At 48.1% G+C, this 22,188-nt stretch overlaps 1 long non-coding RNA gene across 1 annotated transcript; it reads left to right on the top strand.

The window, feature by feature from the left end:
- Positions 1-17,982: 17,982 nt before the first annotated feature.
- Positions 17,983-20,803, top strand: LOC144316900 (uncharacterized). Its single transcript, XR_013382730.1, has 3 exons — positions 17,983-18,081; positions 18,516-18,730; positions 20,508-20,803. It is a non-coding gene; the product is annotated as an uncharacterized LOC144316900 (long non-coding RNA).
- The last annotated feature ends 1,385 nt before the right edge of the window (positions 20,804-22,188 follow it).

The following is a 22,188-nucleotide window of genomic DNA, read 5'->3' as shown; positions in this document are numbered from 1 at the left end:
GCTGTGCTGTCACTGAGGAAAGATTTATCCCAGCCTCCTGCACCCCAAACTGTTTCCCAGCCAGACTGGAAGAGTGCATTCTGGTTCCTGCTCTGAGGACCAAGGGCAGCTTCCCGGAGGTAAAGGGGCCCAAACCTGGCTTAGTGCCCAAGGGACCCCAGATCCGCAGGCTGAAAGCCTGAGAGACTGTCCGGAGAAGACTTCTTGATGACATCGATGTGACACTTTGACGATGTGATGTGTTGTTAACAAGCACAACGATTCACTGATGGGACACTCAGATGTGCAAACACTCAGATGTGTTTCTTTTTTTGTTGTTACTGATTTAATCGGCCTCAGAAGCCCCACCTCAGGGAATGGGGGGCAGCCAGCAAGGGAGGGGACACCTTGCCAGTTAGGCACCTTGGTCTGTTTCCATTTAAACAGCACCTAACAGATATATATTCAGTCTCCTCATTAACAGGGGCACTTCTGCTCTCCTTCCACCCCCCCCCCCACCCTGCCCCATGCCACCTTGGGAAAGGGTCAGCAGGCACACAGGAAACCCACTGCTTCTCCCACCCCTTTGCTTCTCCTCCCCCCACAATGCACTGGAGTTCCAGGGGCAGACACACTCTCTCTGCCAGGGGTTCCCGAGTTTCTCTGACAAGAACCGGTACTTGGGTACTGGTTTTAAATGCCCATTCTGGGGATCCCTGGGTGGCGCAGCGGTTTGGCGCCTGCCTTTGGCCCAGGGCGCTATCCTGGAGACCCGGGATCGAATCCCACATCGGGCTCCTGGTGCATGGAGCCTGCTTCTCCCTCTGCCTGTGTCTCTGCGCCTCTCTCTCTCTGTGACTATCATAAATAAATAAAAATTAAAAAAAAAAAAAGGAAAAAAGTCTCCCAAGCCTTGCTTTCAAGATTATTGTCTTGCAAGGAGCCCCCTTGCCCTTTCCAAATCCATTGATAAAGGGAACTTGTTAGTTGAAAGAAAGCAAATGTGCCTTTGCCATACAAACTGGTATCTGCTCCTCTTTTGCCAGTCCAGAAATCCGTGGATTCTGACCTGGAGAACCCCAGAGGTCAACATGATTAATGGAACTGTGCTTCTTCTTTATTTAATATTTTATTTATTTGAGGGAGAGAGAGAGAGAACACAAACAGGGAGGAGGTGAAGAGGGATAAGGAGAAGCAGACTCCCTGCTGAGCAGGGAGCCTGGTGTGGGGCTCGATCCCAGGACCCGGGGATCACACCCTGAGCCCAAGGCAGACACGCAACTGCGGAGCCACCCAGTCATCCCTTATTTTTAATTTTTAAAGATTTTATTTATTTATTCATGAGACACACAGAGAGAGACAGAGACATAGGCAGAGGAGAGGCAGGCTCCCTGTGGGGAACCTGATGCGGGACTCAATCCCAGGACCCTGGGATCACGCCCTGAGCCAAAGGCAGATACTCCACCACTGAGCCACCCAAGTGCCCCTGTAAGGGTTTTTTTAATGGCTAAGATACCCCTTCCCTCCTTGAGTTTGAGGCTTCTTGGAAATCACCTAGTCCAATGTTCTATCTGGTAGGTGTGGAGACGGAGGCTTGGAGAGTGAATGACTTGTCTAAGGTCACACAGCTCATCAGTGGGGCTGGGAATGGACCCCAGGCCTGGGACTCCCGATCCGGGGCTGCTCCCCACCACTCAGTGCCAGCATTTGATGTGCGATGTTCGACATTCAGCTGCTGTATAGAGATGCTGCTGCACTTCCTGAGGACCACGGGTCTTCAGGGGACGGAGATCTGCCCAATGGTTTCATAATTTCACTGAGTGCTGAAAATGAGAGGGGCTCACCCAAAAGCCCTGCTTCAGTGTTGTGCATCATAAATTTCTATTCATTGATTTCTACCCTGCATGGTTTTTGGTTATGACTCCAAAGCATTTGCAGCCTAATTGTTCTGCAGACTTTTAGGCATCAAAAAAACAGTGAGGCTGGTAGCCTGATAGGGGGTAGGGGGCATCTCCAGACCCATGCAGGCTTGTTTCACTTTTGCAAGGTGTTAAGCCCTGAGGCAGGGAACTCCTTTGAGGGAGGTGAGTAATGGAGGTGAGAAGCCTTTTGACCGCCAGTCACAGGATCTTTGTCCCAGCACATTTCACAAACTGGAAGGGGAACTCCAACTCCAACAGGGAGGAAGAAAGGAAGAACACGTTTAGTGAGCAGCTGTGATAAGCCAGACCCTGTGTTAAATACTTAACAGATGTAATTTAATCCCCACCGTTGCCCTGCAAGGCTGGTACGATTATCCCCATTTTACAGATGAAGAAATCAAGGCTTAGAGAGGATAAGGGTAATTTGCCTGAAGTCTGACAGGTTTTAAATGAGCTGACATGGGATTTGAACGAAGTCTCCTCGACTCCAGAGACTTTGTATATAGGAGGCCACAGAGCCTTCAAGGGGGGAAATGCCACTTGCAGACTTTACCAAAGCTGGCAGCTCCCATCATCTGCTCCCAGACACAGTTCCTCTTCCTCCTTCCCTCGTTCCTGATCCTCCCCTGGGCTGGCAGTTCCTTTTTTTTTTTTTTTTGGTCAACAGTTATAATTGTTTTTTTTTCTTTATTTGAAGAATAAATAAATGACAAATAGGTTAAGAAATCTCATGAAGCGTTCCTATATGCCAACGGTTATATCACATTGTTTATCTACAGGAAAAAATCCTGTTACTGCTTTTCCTCAATGTTAAATATTGTAGGAATTCTCATCTTTAAAGCTCCTGAGTGTAGCACTGGACAGCTATCAACAACAGGACAAAAGTATTCTTTTCCTGGTGGACCCTCCACCCAATGGAAATGTTCCTAAAGCTCCCCTCTTGGCCTCATTCCGCAGGCTGCAGATAACAGGGTGGAGTGTTGGGGGCCTCACTGTGTAAAAGATAGATATCACAAGGGCAAAAGCTGGGGAGATGCTGAAGTTGGCTTTAGAAACTAAAAAATGGGGATCCCTGGGTGGCTTAGCGGTTTAGCACCTGCCTTCAGCCCAGGGCGTGGTCCTGGAGATCCGGGATCAAGACCCACTTCGGGCTCCCTGCATGGAGCCTGCTTCTCCCTCTGCCTGTGTCTCTGCCTCTCTCTGTGTGTGTCTCTCATGAATAAATAAATAAAATAAAATAAAACAGAAACTCAAAAATGCCTGTGTTGAGAAGGAATGACATAAGAGAAAGGCAGGGCAGGCAGGTGGAGGTGACGCTGGAGAGGCCAGTGGAATTGAAGCGGGGAGATGCGATCAGTGACACGAAGGCCACCACCCCATTACTCCAAGGTAATCATTGGAGCAGGAGAGCTCTGTCAACGGGGGGGATGTCTGGGCAGGCAGCTCCTGATTATGTGCTGCTCTCGTCTGGAGCTTATGCTTGTGCCCAGTCTCAGCCTTCATCTTCCGGCCGGAATGAGTGAACAGCCTTACTGAGGAGGTGTTCTAGAGACGTCATGCACCGCATGACCCACAGCCTTGGGAGGGTGGGACTTCCCTGAAAACCTGCCCTCCAGGATCCCAGCTGATTGCTCCAAGACACACACCCGACCAAGGTCAGCTCAGCGGCGATGAGCCCAGCTGCTTATACTTTGTGGGACCTTGCTGAGTAAAGGGAGCTACTTCAATCAGACGCCTTTTCAAGAACTGGGAACTGAGAATTCCAAGAATGGCCACTGAATCAGTCACAGCACCTGAATTACAAAGCTCGTGGTGTAGATAGGGACTAGGAAGTGGGAAGAGGTGATGAAACATTTCTGAACTGATGAGTAAATAAACCAAGCCTACGGAATGAGAAAAGAGTAGAGTATGTGTGCAGGGTGGTGGAGAAACCACAGATACCTATATATGGCAGTCGCAGTTTCCACAAGGCCGAGCTGTGCAGTTCCTGTTCTTGGATTCCCATAAGCTTGCTGTATCCTTTCATTAAAACCCCCTTTTCCTGAGGTAAACTGAATGGGTTCCTTCTTTCTTGAAACCAAAGAAGCTTTGTCTAGAGCAGGAGGAAATAACTTCTAACGTCTGAACTTCCTGACAATCGGAAAGGACGCCTTTGGGGTAAGGCTCCCAGAGAGCTCCAACCAACGCTTGGAGCAGCTCTTAAGCAGTGAATAAAAAGTAATCACAGTTATCTATTGCTGTGACCACCAGTCCAAACTGAGAGGCTTAAAACAACCATTATTTATCTTGCTCGTGAATCCATAATTGGGCCAGGGTTCGGCAGGGACGACTTGTTTCCGCTCCCCTTGGCATCAGCTGGGACTGGGATCACCTGAGGGCTCACTCGCTCATTCAGGTGGAGATTGGTGCTGGCTGTTGAATGGGGCTCAGCTGCCTGCCACACACCCATACGTGGCCTCCCTGTGTGTTTGCCCCTTCCTTGCGGCATGGTGGTTAGGGTACAAGGACCAGCACTCTAAGACGACTGAGTGGCAGCGGTATCATCTTTTACGACCTTGTAAGTCACCCTGCATCATAGACGCACTCAGATTCAAGGGACGAGAGCATACACAATGGGTGGAATGACAACATTACGTTTTAAGGAGAACATGTCACATGTGCTATGTTGTGGTGCCCATTTCTGGAATGCTTTGTCACACAGTGCCATAGAGTGAGCTATAGACATTAAGAAGATAGAGAAAGCCCCTGACCCGTATTCAAACAAATGCATATTCAGTGCAGCAACTGAAAGGCTCAACAAAACTGTTGTAGTGACACAGACTTATAAAAAGCGTAGAGAAGTATAAAGCACAGCTGTGTAGGGCCGTTTAGTGCAGGCACAAACTAGCAGACCTCAGTAACTCCTAGGAGTCTAACAGCACACTAATGTTGAATGTGAACCTTCTGTTAAGAAGTGAAGGATGGGGTGAAATACTTTGGAATGAGTTCTGTCTGAAATTTTTTAAGATTTATTTATTTTAGAGAGAAAGGCAGCTCATGTGCGATGGTGGGGGAGAGGCAGAGGGACAGAATCTTTAAGCAGACTCCCTGCTGAGCATGGACCCCAATGGGGCATGATCTCACAACCCATGAGGTCATGACTTGAGCCAAAACCAAGAGTCAGATGCTCAACTGACTGAGCCACCCAGGTGACGTTTTAGTTTTTAAATGGATGATAACATTCAATAACACATTAACTTTCCCTCATGATGACATAAGTATTACTATAGTATCCTGTAATCATTTTAGGAGCAACCTGCCTTAGAATTCCCTTGCAGGGACGTCTGGGTGGCTCAGTGGTTGGGCATCAGCCTTTGGCTCAGAGCATGATCCTGGGGTCCTGGGATCGAGTCCCACATTGGGCTCCCTGAAGGGAGCCTGCTTCTTCCTATGCCTGTGTCTCTACCTCTCTGTGTGTGTGTCTCTCATGAATAAATAAAAATCTTAAAAAAAAAATTCTCTTGGAGATATCATTCCATTATCTTCCCGCCTCCATTGCTGCTGAAGATAAGTCTGCTGACAATCTATTTTAGTACCTTTGTAAGTTATCTGTCTTATCTCCCCGGCTGCATTTAAGATTTTTTCTTTGTCTTTGGTGTACTGCATTTGCTCTTACATCTATGCCTACCTGTGGAATTTAAAAAAACTCTATTTGGGACACCTGGCTGGCTCAACTGGAAGAGCATGCAACTCTTGATCTTGGAGTCGTGAGTTCAAGCCCCACCTTGTCTGTGGAGATTACTAAAAAATAAGTGTAAAAAAAAATTCTGTTTGGGGTTTATTTATTTTGTTTTAAAAGATTTTATTTATTTATTAATGAGAGAGAGGGAGGGAGCAGAGAGAGAAGCAGGCTCCATGCCAGGAGCCCGATGCAGAACTCGATCCTGGGTCTCCAGGATCATGCCCTGGGCTGAAGGTGGTGCTAAACCGTTGAGCCACCCAGGCTGCCCTGTTTGGGGTTTAATAGGAATCTTTAAACTGATGACACATGTTATATAATAAAAAAAAATTTGTCTTTGTCCTAGGTTCCTGGAAGGGAGCTTCTAAACACTTCCTAATTTTCCCAGCAGAGCATCTTTGCTAATCATGGTGGGGTCCTTAGACCACATCTGAGTTTATGTTAATGAGTGACTCAGGATGGGGGCTGGTCACACCAGAAAGACTAACCATGTGATTAGAGGGTTGGGTTTTTGAGCCACATGGTATCAGCCCAACTCCCTCTCAGCGGGGAGGGGACTGGAGACTCAGTTCAATCAGTGATGTGCATATAATGAAATCCCAACAAAAACTGTGGACACCCTAAACTTGGGTGAGCCACCTAGCTGGTAAATGCATCAATGTGCTGGGAAAGTGGCACATCTTGATTCTACAGGGATGGGGCATGGATAGTCTATGTTTTGGGACCCTCCCAGACCTCACCTATGTGTCTATTTGCTGGTTCTGATTTACATACTTTATAAAAAAAAAAACTGTTATTAAGTATAGCCCTTTTTTGAGTTCTATAAATCATTACAGCAAATTATGGAACCTGAGGGAAGGTCATGAGAACCTCTGATTTTGTAGCCAACTGGTCAGAAGTGAGGATGGCCTGGGGACCCTTTGAAAGGGCAGCTGGGGTCTGAGTAGGGCAATCTTATTTGGACACTGAGCTCTTAACCTATGGCTGTGCTAACTCTGAGTGATTACTACCAGAATAGCTTTGTAGTACTGCACACATTTTTCTTCACTCTAGAAAGATTTCAGTGTTAGAAACCTGTAGTTTCTGGCTTATGAAAAATCACTGGCTTATGAAAAATCAGTAATGACTATCCATTGCCTATTGTTCCAATCAAAGCAAACTGTGGACCCTCTCTGCCTGGGGTCAAAGGAATGCCACTAAACATAGGAGAAACAATGTCGTGCCTTTGATGTAAAAATAAAACAGTGTAAAGTAGAGGCAGTGTGGCAGGTGGCATTAATGTTTCTTTTTTTTAATTTATTTAATTAATTTATTTTATTTTTTGGCATTAATGTTTCTTTAGCAGACATTACTGGTGCTCTGCCCAGATCTTCTCAGATCTCTTTTCGGGTTCTGGTCTTCCTCCTAATTTCTGTGTGATCTTGTTTCTAAGATCCACACATGTATGCTTCTTTTTAAGGACTGCTCCAGGGCTACTGGAGTTGCTTCACCCAGGTTTGGAAAGCCAAAGCTGTTCCACTGCTTACGCTCTCCTGGAGCAGCCCTTAGCCAATGACTGACAGCTGTGGAAATAAGAAAGCCTAGCTCCCTTGCCTTGAGCTGGGTAGACTCTGAGGTATAATTAACACTCCAGAATCCCCTACAGGGTGAGGCTCAGCCCAGGACTCTGCTTGATATTATACCCTTACTTAGCTTTGTCTCATTCCCTGTTCTGTTCACCTACTCCTTTTCTGGATTCTCCCAGGAACACTTCCTTAGTAAATCACTTATCCACAAATCCTTGACTCAGAGTCTACTTCTGGGGAACCTAACCTAAAATAGCTCCCAATTATTCACTGCTGAGAATGCTGCCATGTGACTTGCAATGCGTGAGAGGGAGGGAAATCTATTTTTCTTCCCCCATTGAGCCAGGCTTGGCCATATGATGTGTCCTGACCAATGGAATGTGACAAGAAGTAATGTATGCTACATGTTATTTGAACCTTAAGAATCATCACTTACTAGAATTGTTCTTTTCTTTGGGGAAGGGCCAGAATAGGGCTGCTCCTTCAGCCTGGGTCCTAGAACCAGAGCTGACACACAGCCAACATGGAACATGAGCAAGAATAAACCTTTATTATTAGAAGACAATGAGATTTGGGAAGTTTTACTGCAGCATAATTTAGCAGATATAACACAGAGGATATGTCCTAAACAGCCTAGGGTCAAAGCCAAGCTCTACTGCTATCTATATAACCTTGGCCAAGTTGCTTAGCCTCTGTGAACCTCAGTTTGTAAAATAGAGATATTAATGATATCCACTTCATAAAGTCATTGTGGGGATCAAATGAGTTAACACATATAAAGTGTGTCAGACAGTGCTTGGCACATGATAAATGCTTGATAAATATTAACTAAAGTGAACTATAATTAGGAACTGTGATAGCTCATCCTCAAGTTTTCTGTTTTCTCCCACAACCACTGAGTTTATTGGCTGTCTCCCCAGCATCCATTCCACTCTTCCCACAGTCTTGATTTCAATTGGAGGATCTATCTGGTCCTGGGGAAGCGGATTTCACTGTGACTTCACTTGGCCCAAGATAAGCCAGACAGCCAATAGTGTGTTGGTAAACTGGATCCCAGAAGGATGGGGAGGGAAGGCAATTTCCATGGTGTACACACTCTCTACACGACGAATTTCAAGCTACCAATGGTTTAACAATTGGCTTGCAGAATTCCTGAATATTTAACAGTCACCTGAGGAGCCAGTACCAGCTGGCTCCAGTCCATTGGAGGCCACGTTTCTAGTCCTAATACCTAAATTCAAGCTGCTGCAATCTGTGAGAATCTCAGGATTCCTGCAACTCTAATCAAATGCGAACAATTCCCCTGCATGTTGTAAAATAGAAAAGAACTTTCCAAAATACATCATTAGGTCGAACATACAAAATTGCAAGTTTTGATCTCCATAAGGAGCAATTTCATATGATTCAACTTAATAGACCAAATACACAGGATACTATGGAAGAAGAGCAAGGAATGAGGAACGATGGGGGGGGGGGGCGGGGAGGAGAAGGTGGAGGAGGAAGTAGGTCCACCAAAAGCAGATGTGAGCTATAACCATGTGGAGTTTAAGATTTTTTTGTTATTTAATTATTTATTCATGAGACACACGCAGAGGGAGAAGCAGGCTCCCTGCGGGGAGCCCGATGTGGGACTTGATCCCCGGACCCCAGGATCACGACCTGAGCGGAAGGCAGAGGCTCAGCCGCTGATCCACCCAGTGCCCTGACCATGCGGAGTTGAAGAAGAGATGTTGATTCTTCACTCCACAATGGGTTGCAAACCTAATTCTGGACAATCAGCTTCCTTATTCCTGGACTACATCCACTCTGGGAAGTATCATATTTTACCCTACGAGCTTATCCAACATCTTCATGCTTCCCGCTTTGCTTGATGGTCCTAAACCCAGACTCCCTTTCCATCCTGGACTAGAAATTCTGGAAGGTCTTAGAGATTTTGGCCAGCACCTCGCGACAGGTTTTTGGAGACACTCAGGGTCACGCTCGCTGTCCAGAGAGTCCCACTTCCCTATGGCGTTCTTCTCGCTTTAAGATCACTCGCAGCGAGCTGGGGCGGGAGGGACTCGAGTGCGCCGGGGTCCCTCACCTCTCGGAGCTTCAGGTCATTCACCTGTGCGGTGGGGGCTGCTCCCCTCGGTAGGGGGCCTGAGAACTAACCCGGGACACGCACGCGGGGGCACGGCGCCCGACCGCCAGCCGTCATCAAGCGTGCCCGCGCGGGGGGACGTTAAACACCCCGGGGCTGCGGCTGCGCCCGCGCCCACGCCCACGCCCGGCAGGTGCCGAGACGAGCGCCCAGCCGCGCGCACTCGCAGCTCCCCCGCCCCGCCCCCGCCGCGTCCCGGCGGCCCCTGCGGCGGGCGCGGCCCCGCCTCCCAGAATCCCCTGCGGGCGTCCCCGGAGCGCGGCCGCGGCGGCGTGAAGTCGGCCCGGAGCGTCCCGGCCGTGGGAGCCCGGCCCCGCCCCCGGCCCCTCCGCCGAGGTCCCCGTTTCCTACCACGCACCCCACCCGAGCTGCGCGTACTCCCGGCACAGCTAGCGCCGGCCCACCCCTCCGCGCGCGACCCCACGCTCTGCTTCCCGCCCGCAAAAGACGCACCTCCCCCACGCCGAGCCAAGTCCGCGGCTCGCGGCCCTCGGGGCATGCGCAGACTCGCGGCCCTCGGGGCATGCGCAGACCGCAGCTTCGGGCATCTCGGCCCCGGAGCTCGGAGCTCGGGAGCTCGGCGCTCGCAGCGTGCGCCCCGCTCGCCCAGGACCTAGGCCCGCGACGCGGCACGTGCAGCACACACCTTGGTGCACCGCCTGCGCCGCCGCCGCTGCAAACCCCATGTATTTTGTAGCGATTACTCCAATCGCTCACATCCACAACGCGCAGTCGCTCCTCACACAGATGACACGCGTGACACAGTGTTCCACACTACACCGGACACAGAGCGTGCGCTTAAGCCTCTGACGAAAAAGGAAAAGCCACATTACACACAAACGACACGCATGCGTTACCCACACCACACTAAATACAACACATTATGCAAGCCCTACACACACCCATAGCACATCTTCACACGCTCAGCAACATGACCCCACACACAACACCCAAATGTACCAGTGAGTCCCCCACTAACACCCACTGCACAAACATGAATAATCACACACACTCTCTGGGGGCAGAGAAATAGGGGGCTGCAGAAACCCAGAGCTAAGGGGACTCGGGTGTGGCTTTCTGAGCACTAAGTTCCATCCTCTGACTCGTCTGTAGGAGGAAATGCAGCTAGGGAGAAAATGCCTAAAAAATGAAGTTGCTGGGACACCTGGGTGGCTCAGTGGTCGAGCGTCTGCCTTTGGCTCAGGTGGTGATCCGGGGGTCCTGGCATTGAGTCCTGCATCCGGAGCCTGCTTCTCTCTCTGCCTATGTCTCTGCCTCTCTCTGTGTGTCTCTCATGAATAAATAAATAAAATCTTTTTAAAAAATGAAGTTGCTGTCTGCGCCTTGAAGAAAAAAAGAGAGAAGCCTAACTACACCTGACTCTGGGGTTTTACCCTTGGCAAAACACTTTTACTGGAGTTATCTCATCTCACAAAACCTGTGAGGTAGGTAGCGTACGTACTATTATGACACTAGAATCATTGCTGGAGAAGCACAGGCACCTGCCTGAAGTCACAGAGCATAGGTCAGGCCAAGCAGGTCTGGAAGCAGTCCCATCTCCTGGATCACCCCACCCAGGCTTCCCCCTCCTGCCAGCTGTCTGCACAGCCCCCCTTCTTCCCCCATCCTGGCTGAGACACTGTGGCTACAATCAAGAAGCCACCTGTCTTGAGCCACCACCTTCAAAAGCCTTTCATTCCGTCCTAATGGGGCAAGGCGCCCAGGCCGCCCCACCCTTAGGGTGGATTAGGCCTCCGCCTCCCTGTTCCCTGTTGGAGTTTAAAATACATCAAAAGAGCTCCCTGCACCAAAAGAGCTCTCACAGGCCCTGTCTGGTAGCTTGAAATCACACCACCAGAGATCTCTTTTAGGTAAAGGCATTGGGCTCGGAAGGCCTCTGCTCAAAATGCACCTGTGTCCCTGAGACAGACTCCCACGCTGCAGCTTCCAGCTGTTGTCTTTCCTGTCACTCTGTGCATTGCAACAGACATTGCCTAATGCCAGCTTGCTGGTGGAGTTGGATTGTTATAGCAAGTTCTGTGGGAATGGGGCACAGGATGGGGAAGTTTGATCGTGGCTGAGGGAAGATATGAAAAACGTGTAGAGTGACCCGGAGAGGGGGAAGCAGGATCATGCGAACAGGATTGAGAACGATGGGGATACACCCTGGGTAGAGGTGGAGGAGACCCTGAGTCCAAGAGAGAATGCCATGAACTTTCCAGAGAGGCAGGGAGGTACAGAGGATCAAATGTATATGGTGGGCTTATGTGGTGGTGGTGGTGGGGGGGTTGGTGGGAGAGAGCTGTTTGTGGGGGACATTCTGGCTCCTTGCTGGCAGCATCCCGATCAGGACACTTGAGCAATCACAGATTATTTCTCTCTGGAAGTTGCCGAAGAAAATGTAAGGTCGTGGGAAAGTGTTAGCGATGTATTGATAAGTGGGAAAAAAGGTTTCAAAACAGAACATAGAATGGGATCCCTATTTTGTAATGCTGGCTGGAAAGATATCAAAATGTTAGCCGTGGTTATCCTTGCTGTACGGAGGATGACTTTGCATTTCCTTTTGGAGCCTTTCTGTATTTTCCAGATTTTCTTTTTTTTTTTTTTAAGATTTTATTTATTTATTCATGAAAGACACACAGAGAGAGATACACAGGCAGAGACACAGGCAGAGGGAGAAGCAGGCTCCATGCAAGGAACCCGATGTGGGACTTGATCCCGGGTCTCCAGGATCACACCTTGGGCTGCAGGCGGCGCTAAACCGCTGTGCCACCGGGGCTGCCCCCATATTTTCTATAATGAACTTGGTTGGAGCATGATTGTCATACCTATCAGAAAGAGTTATTTTATTTTATTTTTATTTTTTTAATTTTATTTTTTTATGATAGTCACACAGAGAGAGAGGGAGAGGCAGAGACATAGGCAGAGGGAGAAGCAGGCTCCATGCACCGGGAGCCCGACGTGGGATTTGATCCCGAGTCTCCAGGATCGCGCCCTGGGCCAAAGGCAGGCGCTAAACCGCTGCGCCACCCAGGGATCCCAGAAAGAGTTATTTTAGATAAAGACTCATTGAACACTTCCAGAGTGCCCATCAAATTCTACAGTGTTGGCACTACACATAATGCAGAGAAATGTAAGCCATAACTGCTGCTCTAAGATTACCCTTAAATCCAGTCATGCCACAGGGGTTCCACTCTGTGCACAACAATGTGGCTCTGGAATTGAAACACCTGGGTTCAAATTCCTCTTTTGCAGCTTCCTAGCTGTGTGACCTGGGTGAGTGCCTTGACCTTTCTGTGCATTGGTTGCCTTATCTATAAAATGGAGTAATAATAATACCTGTAAGAATTAGTTGAGCTGATACAGCTGAACACTTAGAAGTCATCACCATGTAACTGTTGGCTTTACTGCTATTAGTGGGTAAGAGCTTTGCCTCTGGGGCCAGCCTGTCTGGGTTCAGATCCTTGTTCTCTTTCTGTTTGCCTTGGGCAGATGATTTCATCTGTTTCTACTTCAGTTTTCTAATCTTGAAAGTGGGGATGAAACTAATGGTGCTTCATAGAGTTGTTAGGAAAATTAGAGTAGCTATGGATAAAGTACTTAAAATAGTGCCAGGCACATAGAAAGTGCCCATTGTCAGCTGTTAGAGTACTAATTGTTGTTGTTGGTGGTATTCTTATTACCACTGGGTGAGGCAGGGATTGGGGCACCACCCACCAGAGCGCCCCAGGTAGAGCCCACTGGGGGGTCCAGAATGAGATGGGCTGAGCTGAGCACTGCAGGATGGCCCCACGCACTCTGTCTGGCTTCTCTTGCATTCTCCTCTAGCCCACATTCTTCTGGTCCTTTAAGTTTTATTTCTTATTTTTTAAAGATATTATTTATTTATTTTTGTGAGGAGGGGCTGGGGGAAGGGCAGATGCTCGAGTCTGAGCAGGCGGAGGGGCAGAGGGAGAAGCAGGGTCCTCGCTGAGCAGGGAGCCCGATCCAGGACTTGATCCCAGGACCCTGGGATCATGACCTGAGCCAAAGGCCAAAGGCAGATGCTTAACTGACTAAGCCACCCAGGCACCTTGGTTATTTATTTATTTATTTATTTATTTATTTATTTATTTATTTATTTATAAAAGATTTATGTATTTATTTATTCATGAGAGACACAGAGAAAGAGGCAGAGACATAGGCAGAGGGAGAAGCAGGCTCCCACACAGGAGCCCGATGTGGGACTTGATCTTGAAACTCTGAGATCACACCCTGAGCTGAAGGCAGAAAGGCAGACACTCAACCCAACCACTGAGCCACCCTAGGCATCCCACCTTGGTTGTTTAAATTTTAAAACTGTAGCTCCCGAGGTTTCAGTCCTTGCACCTACACCACTACTTCCTTGATCTTTATTTAGCTATAAACACTGTAGATTTCTGAAACTAATGGAAGGAGCCTTCCAGGACTTATTTGCATGGGAAGTGCCTGGCCATATTATCTTTATAATTGTGTGTTCTTTTCTTTCTATCATTCCATAAATTTCAGCCCCACCTGGGTCCTCCCTTAATTTTAGGAAGGGGGGCTCCTAATTGAGACTTCTGATAAAATCTAGCCCCTTTCTCTAACTCAGTCTGGTCACTGAGATCTATCCAGGTGGGATTTTTGACCATGTGAACCTGTTTTCCTTTGTTCCTGTGCATAGTACTTATCTCTTCTTTTTTTTTTTTTTTTTTTAATGAAGTCTTTTTTTTTTAATTTTTTTTTTAATTTATTTATTTATGATAGTCACAGAGAGAGAGAGAGGCAGAGACACAGGCAGAGGGAGAAGTAGGCTCCATGCACCGGGAGCCCGATGTGGGATTCGATCCTGGGTCTCCAGGATCGCGCCCTGGGCCAAAGGCAGGCGCCAAACCGCTGCGCCACCCAGGGATCCCAGTACTTATCTCTTCTTGCAGCCAAAGTCTCTACCTGTGGTAATGTCATGAATGAATGAATCAATGAATGAATCAATGAATGAGTGAATGACTACACTCTGGATCTGCTTTGTTCTCAAGGTAAACCAGCAGAAAAATGGCTTAGTTCTTGGAGCAAAGCCCTTGGCAGACAGAAACTGGAAGGCCTTTTGAATCTATGTGGAACAACAAGCTTCTGAAATCCCAGAGTGGTTGGCAGCTTAGGAACTTGACTATAGGACTAGTTGGGAAAATGTGTTAAGTCTGGAGACTTCCAGAAGCTGAAACTGATGAATAGTCACAGATCAGGGAGAGAGGATTCCTATCATACCTGTGTTCTTTATTGAGAGCTGTGCTCTCCTTATATGTAGGCTTTATTAATGCTGCTCTGCTGGTCCACTTTATTAAAGATTTATGTTCTTATTTAAAAATGAGCAAAATTAACAGGAGAGCAAGCTTGCTTGTTTCAGAGTTAGGCATGACCTTCCAGTGTATCTCTGGCTTTCTCAACTGTTTTTGAGGGTACTTTATCAGGCTGTGCTCAGAACCTTGCAATTTATCCCACGCTAGATGCTTCATACTCTTTGTGATTGTTTCATGTTCCCCAGTTTTGTCTTCTCTGGGACTATTAACTCTGGGAAGTTTCACATCCCATCCCTGACAGACACTCAAAGCTAAAGAGTTGGGGTATTGGGTATGATATTTATTTTTTTTCAACTCAATATGTAGTTTGGTCAAACATCAGTCTAGAGTTGCTAAGTAGGTATCTTTTAGATGTGATTAACATCTGGGGCACCTGGGGGGCTCAGTGGGTAAAGCGTCTGACTCTTGACTTCAGCTCAGGTCATGATCTCAGGGCTGTGAGATGGAGCCCCATGGCTCTGGGCTCAGTGGGGACTCTGCTTAAGAGTCTCTTTCCCTCTGCCTGTGCCCCTCCCCCTGCTTAGTCTCTCTCTCTCTCTCTCAAACAAATAAAATCTTCAGATGTGATTCACATATAAATCAAGAGACTTTGAGTAAAAATGATTACCTGCCTTAATGTTGTTGGGCCTCATCCAGTCAGCTGAAGGCTTAAGAGAAAAGATTGAGGCTCCCACCCCCACTCCAAGAAAGAAAGGAATTCGGCCTCTGGAGGACCTTCCAACTCAAGACTACAACTCTTGCTGAAATTGCCAGCCTGCCCTACATTATGGACTTGTCGGCCCCACCCCCTCTAAAAGCACAAAACCCCAATACCTTACAATAAACCTCTCTATCTCTGTCTGCCTGTGTCTGTACATATATACACAGAAATTAGAGTGTTCCTATGAAAACTTAAAAGTTGAAATGGTGTAAAGTGAAGAAGCACTTGCCATTAACTTATATGGAAATGCTTTTTAGTGTTCCCAGGCCCCAAATAAACCTCTCTTAGGCTTTTCAGATATGTTAGGACACATCTTGCTAATGGATGCACCAAATAAACCGAGACAAAGCCTGGATGTTCACGGTTCAAAGCTATGGCGGCTTGATGCTGAGATGCTGAGTGTAGTTCCCAGAGACGGAGCTTGGTGGCGCCACTCTCACTGCTCCGTTTGGCCACCTCTATAACAGCTGGTTACAGATCAAACACCAGAAGGCTATTTTCACTTTTAGCCTCTTTTCTGTAAAAGTGACAGTCCTCTTCAGATTTCCTTTAGTTAGCAAAAACAGGCACGAATGTAGGTCTTTCATAAAAACAAAGCGTGGTAGCACAAGCTTTTGAAAAGCAAGGGGTACCTGTATATATATATACACACAAATATGTATATACATATATACAAATTTCATATACATATATAATATATATGTATATGAAATTTGGTTCTGTTTCTCAGAGAACCCTAGTACAGTAGTAATGTATTTTCTTTCCTTGCTTGGAACAAAATCATTCTTAATGCCTTTTCATGACATTAAGTGGTTGGACAGGTGCAGGAGGTCTGAGAGACCTCAGCAGGTCTGGTCTCTCACCTCATTCTTGAGCAGACTTGTACTTAAACTTTTGGTCACAAAGAATCATTCGAAATGAAAACCAAGGGGCAACTGGGTGGCTCAGTTTGTTAAGTGTCTGCCTTCTGCTCAGGTCATGATCTCCAGGTCTCTAGGTCCTGGGATTGAGCCCTGAATCATCAGGCTTCCTGCTCAGCAAGGGGTCTGCTTGGGATTCTCTCTCTCCCTCTGCCCCCCCCCCCCGCTGTTCTCTCTCTCTTTCTCTCTCAAATAAATAAATAAAAATCTTTAATAAAAAAATAAGTGAAGATCAATTCTTCCTCTGCTATCTACCATGTTAGCTACATCTAAAATTATGTGCATTTGTAGGGTGCCTGGGTGGCTCAGTAGGTTAAGCACCTGCCTTTGGCTCAGGTCATGATCCCAAGGTCCTGGGATTGAGCCCCGCATAGGGCTCCCTGCTCAGCGGGGAGACTGCCTCTTCCTTTCCCTCTGTGTTCTTTCTCTCAAATAAATCTTTAAAAAAATAAAAATAAACAAAACTACATGCACTTGTAATAACAAAAGACTGGAGACAGCCAAAATGTTCATCCATATGATGGAGTACCATGTAGTGGTCATGGAATTGGAGATAAACTGAGTGGTAAAAAGCAAGGTGCCCCACACTGTGCTTCCATTTGGGCCGGTGATAGGAATATATGCACATTTGCTTACAGGTCTCCAGTCCCTTGTCCATAATCCCCAAATCCAAAAAAACATCTGAAAACCAATCTTTCTTTTGGTTTGTGGCAAACTTATGTGGTAGCAAAACAAGAGATAAAAAGGTGTGAAGACACTTGCAGTTGGTACTTATCCTTATTAGTGTGAATACCTTATACTGACTTACAGGTGACCTGCAGCCTGTCTGCCTGGGATTGACAGGGTTCCTTGAGTCTGGATGGAACTTCCAGGGCTCAGATCCGGGCGATGAGTCATCCTACACAGAACCTACAGGGGGTCGGGGAGGAGGTGTTACTAAATACATGTATATGCACCTCGGTACCTGTCTGACACCTGAAAAGTTCTGGATTCTGAAACCAATCTGTCCCTAAGGATTTTGGATGAAGGCCTGTGGACCTGAATGTTCATGGTCTAACTCTGGCAAGAGACACAGCTCTCAGCTGCAGCGCCTGGGAAGGAAATGGGTGGCTGCGAGGCAGAGATAGGATGGAACATTTTCCCTGCATATTATTTTGCAACTTTTGACTATGAACCATGTGAATGCATTGTCTCCTAAAAAAATAAATACAGGAAATTATGGAAAGGCGAAACTGCACTTCTGAGTAAACTACAAATAGAATTTTAAAGATTTCAAAAAACTGAAATCACTGTGCTACGGTTATGGATGCCGTCAAGACAATATTTGTCTTTCTGATTCTGCTGATTCCAGCATATTCCGTCCTCAGAGCCGCTTGGGCTCCGGAGCCCCGATTTGGGGAGAGACTTGCTCTCGGTTTTGTAAACTAAGAATGCTGAGTAGGTATCTCGGGGAGCAGCAGGTGGCCCAGGGCTCTGGCATCGGGAGCCTGCTCCACGGCCCCCCGGGCGATTTTTTTTTTCCTGGTTAGTAGTTGTTATTATTATTTTGAAAAATCAAGAACAATCATGCAAAGCAAGTAGAAACAGGCTGGGTCAGCTGAAAAGTGCCCACACGCTCCCGCCCTGGGTCTCTGGTTGATATAATTAGCCGGTTGTATCCAGCGGTGAGTGGGCGGCTCGCTCCCGAGCACCGGCAAGGCCGGGGGATGATGTAACCGAGGGCTAGCCCGGGCAAGGCCGAGCCTGAGCGGGCCTCCGGAGATGCTGACGCGACGCTGTGCGGCGGGAGCGGGATGGGGGGGGGAGGGGGAGGGGGAGGGGAGAGAATGGGGGTTGGAGAGGGGAGGGGGGGAGGGGAGAGAATGGGGGATGGAGAGGGGAGGGGGAGGGGGGAGAGAATGGGGGAAGGAGAGGGGAGGGGGAGGGGGGAGAGAATGGGGGATGGAGAGGGGAGGGGGAGGGGGAGGGGAGAGAATGGGGGTTGGAGAGGGGAAGGGAAGGGGAGGGGGAGAGAATGGGGGGATGGAGAGGGGAAGGGAAGGGGAGGGGGAGAGAAAATGGTGGGGGGAGAGAATGGTAGGGGGAGGGGAGGGAGGAAGGAATGATGGGGGGAGGGGAGGGTCAGGGCTGCAAGGTGGTGTGGGGGTGGGGTGGGGTGGGCTTGGGGAGGCTGACTGCCCCGGAGGAAAAGGTGGCCTTCTGTTCACCCAGGCTTGAGCACCCCTCTTGCCCCCCACCCCTCCTTCTGCTGAGAGCTTCTGGAGCTGAGGAAGGGGTTCCTGAGCATGGCTAGACTACATCCGGGCTCCCAAAGCTGTGAGGGTGGAGGATGCGAATGGCTCAGTCAGCGGGGGAGATTTTGCAGAATCCCTGGGAACCTGTGTGCCTGGCTGCCCGCTGCCCAAATTCTAATTCAGTAGGTTCAGGTAGGGCCAGAAATTGGAATATGGTTTTCGTTGTATTGGTTACTATTTAAAATGATATTAACCCTTACAAAGATACATTACGAGGAATAAGCCTACCTTGCACACACACGTGGGGTGGGCGGGCGGCGGCAAGCAGGCGGTACACACCGCAGCTCCAGCCCCTGGATGCAGTGACACAACCAGGGAAAACCCATGTGCTTGTGGGTTTTCTTTTCTTTTCTTTTTTTTTAAAGATTTTTATTTATTCATGAGAGACATAGAGAGAGAGAGGTAGAGAGACATAGGCCAAGGGAGAAGCAGGCTCCCTGCGGGTACTCAATCCCAGGACCCCAGGATCACATCCTGAGCCAAAGGCAGAGGCTCAACCACCACTGAGCAACCCAGGTGCCCTGAATATTTTTCAAAAGAGAGTTCCCTTTCCTCCCACTCTATAGGTTGAGTAGGAGGAGCTGGTTGAGCTGGAGGAAGCGAAGGCTAATGGGGGGCTGGGATCAGGCATCTACTCGGTGATAAAGGAGGATTGGGTCCCCCCAGAAAGCCCCCCCACCACGGCATCCCCCCAATGTCCCACCGGGTCAGGTCCAAGCCGGGTCCCACAAACCCCATCAAGAACCTTTCAGTGTCTCTGTACCTCTATTTCAGGCAATAAAAGGCCTTTTCTTCCTTCCTTCCTTCCTTCCTTCCTTCCTTCCTTCCTTCCTTCCTTCCTTCCTTCCTTCCTTCCTTCTTTTTTTACAAGATTTTATTCATTTATTCATGAGAGACACACAGAGAGAGGCAGAGACCCAGGCAGAGGGAGAAGCAGGCTCCATGCAGGGAGCCTGAAGTGGGACTCGATCCTGGGTTTCCAGGATGACACCCTGGGCGTGAGGCAGGCGCTCAACCTCTTAGCCACCCAGGCGTCCCTAAAAGACCTTTTCTTAGTAATCCTCCTAGGCCAGTGGGCCTTTTTCAGATGGATTTGCTGAGTAAGGGGTTTTCCTGCATTTCAATGTTCTCACAGACTTTGATGTTGGCTAGTGAAAACAAAACAAAACAAAACAAACCTGTGTACCAGAGAGGGGAAACTGGGTCCTGCTGTGTGGTTTTAAGACAAGTCACACTGTCTCTTTGTGTCCCGGTTTCTTCCTTTGGGAACTAAGATACATCTAGGTAGTAGATACATTTACTAAAACATCAGGCCTGCCTCATGTTTTTCAATAATCTCAGGGAGACTGTAAAGTTACATATAGGAAAACACCCATTTTATAGATGAAGATACTGAGGTCCAAGTTCGTGCAGCGCAGAGGTGTCACTGTTCTTCTTGTAAGGTCCAGAAACTTGGCAGGAAAAGACCCTCTTTTTTTTTTTTAAGATTTTATTTAAAAAAAAAGATTTTATTTATTTATTCATGAGAGACACAGAGAGCGACGCAGAGACACAGGCAGAGGGAGAAGCGGGTTCCATGCAGGGAGCCCGATGTGGGACTCGATCTTGGCACTCCAGGATCACGCCCTGGGCTGAAGGCAGGCGCCCAACCGCTGAGCTACCTGGGTGTCCTGGAAAATACCCTCTTGTGGGAAGATGGGGGGCAGAGTGAGGGGCTCTGATGTGCCTCTGTCCCCTGCTGTGACAGAGATGGCTAGCAGGTCATCACAAATCTGTGCTATCTAGGGACAGCATTGACCCTTGCATCTAGGTGGGGACACATGACAGGTTCTCACCAATAAAATGTGGGTGGGAAATGGTGCATGTTACTTTTTTTTTTTTTTTAAGATTTTATTTATTTATTTGCCAGAGAGAGAGAGCGCGCAAGCACAAACAGGGGGAGCAGAAGAAGGAGAGGGAGAAGCAGGTTCTCCACTGAGCAAGAAGCCGGATTCAGGGCTTGATCCCAGGACCCCAAGATCATGATCTGAGCCAAAGGCAGGCACTTAACTGACTGAGCCACCCAGGCAGGCCTGATGCATGTCACTTCTCAGCCAGATGTGAAGAAATGCACATGCCTTCTTCTTGGTTTTTCTCCTTCCTCCAGCTGGAAGCAGAGATCCTGTTGTTCCAGGGAATGGTGGAGCCAGTCAAGAGCCTGAATCCCGGGATCCCTGGGTGGCGCAGCGGTTTAGCGCCTGCCTTTGGCCCAGGGCGCGATCCTGGAGACCCGGGATCGAATCCCACGTCAGGCTCCCGGTGCATGGAGCCTGCTTCTCCCTCTGCCTGTGTCTCTGCGCCTCTCTCTCTCTGTGTGTGTAACTATCATAAATAAATAAAAATTTAAAAAAAAAAAAAAAAAAAAAAAAAGAGCCTGAATCCCTGAATCACCACACGGACATCGGCTACTTGCCAACCAGAACACCTTAGTTGTGCTCATGTGTGTGTGAGAAATAAACATCTTTGGGTGTCTCGAAAATCAATTTGAGAGTTGATTTGTTATAATGGCTTGTGTCATCCTAATACACACCCCCACTTTTCTTCCTGAGTCTAGGCCTAAGCTGCTTACCTGTTCCCAGAAGGGGACATGGATAATTATTTCTCACAGCAAATGCCGGGTTGTTTGAAATGACGGAATGTGGGGAATGGAGATTTTGTCTCCTCCTTAGGTCTGAGATTGGGGCCACCAGCATTCAGGGCCTGGGGGTTGCAGCTGTTGGCATTCTGCAATGGCTCTGGCGGGGTTAGGACCATGTGTGACACTCGGAGGAACTCCTAGGGAAGCAAAGACAAGGAAAAACAGCTGATGGGAGGGTGAGGCCACAGCCAGAGCCTTGGGTCTGCCCTGACTCTCTGCCTGTGTCACCTCACTAGAAGCCAGTACCTCCTGGCACCTCCATTTTTCCCATCTGTAGTATGAGTCATGGATGTGGAGTGAGAGTGAAGTGGGGATGGTAAGGAGTCAGGTAATAAATCTGAAATCCTAAAATCACTTTTAAGACTCCACACTGCTGTGCAATCAAAAGATCCAAACCCAAGACTCCTAGAACTTTAGTTTATGCAGGGGATAAACTATGCACCTTCCTTGGGAGGCGCTTAAAGATAATTTGTTAGGGAAGAAAACAATGAAAGATCACATAATTCCTTCTCTTTGGGGGGATCATCCAGAAGGCTATTCTAAGCTAAAGGGCCTGGGAGATGAGTGTCTTGGGGCTTTGAAGGCCAGCTCAGAGGACTGAGCTCAATTCCCTTTGCTATCAAATGTGTACTCTCAGGCGTCTAGCATCTGAAATTCTAGCATTAGTGCTTCATTACTTTGCATATCCATTTGTTCCTCCACAAAAACGCAAGCAACGATAATCCCTAACATTTGTTCAGTGTTTTGGACTTATTCCAATAATCCCGAAAAGACAGACAGGCTCCAACGCTGGGTGCAGTGTTTCTCAATCACTTCTCCTGACAGGATGATAGTGAGCAATTCTACTCCTAGGTGTACATCCAAGAGAAACTCTTGCACACGTACCTCAGAGAAATGGTTAAGAATAGTCATA

This window comes from Canis aureus, chromosome 7, assembly GCF_053574225.1.
Source record: "Canis aureus isolate CA01 chromosome 7, VMU_Caureus_v.1.0, whole genome shotgun sequence".
Lineage (NCBI taxonomy): Eukaryota > Metazoa > Chordata > Mammalia > Carnivora > Canidae > Canis > Canis aureus.
The sequence above is the reverse complement of the archived record's forward strand: the minus strand, read 5'-3'. Positions and strand labels throughout refer to the sequence as shown.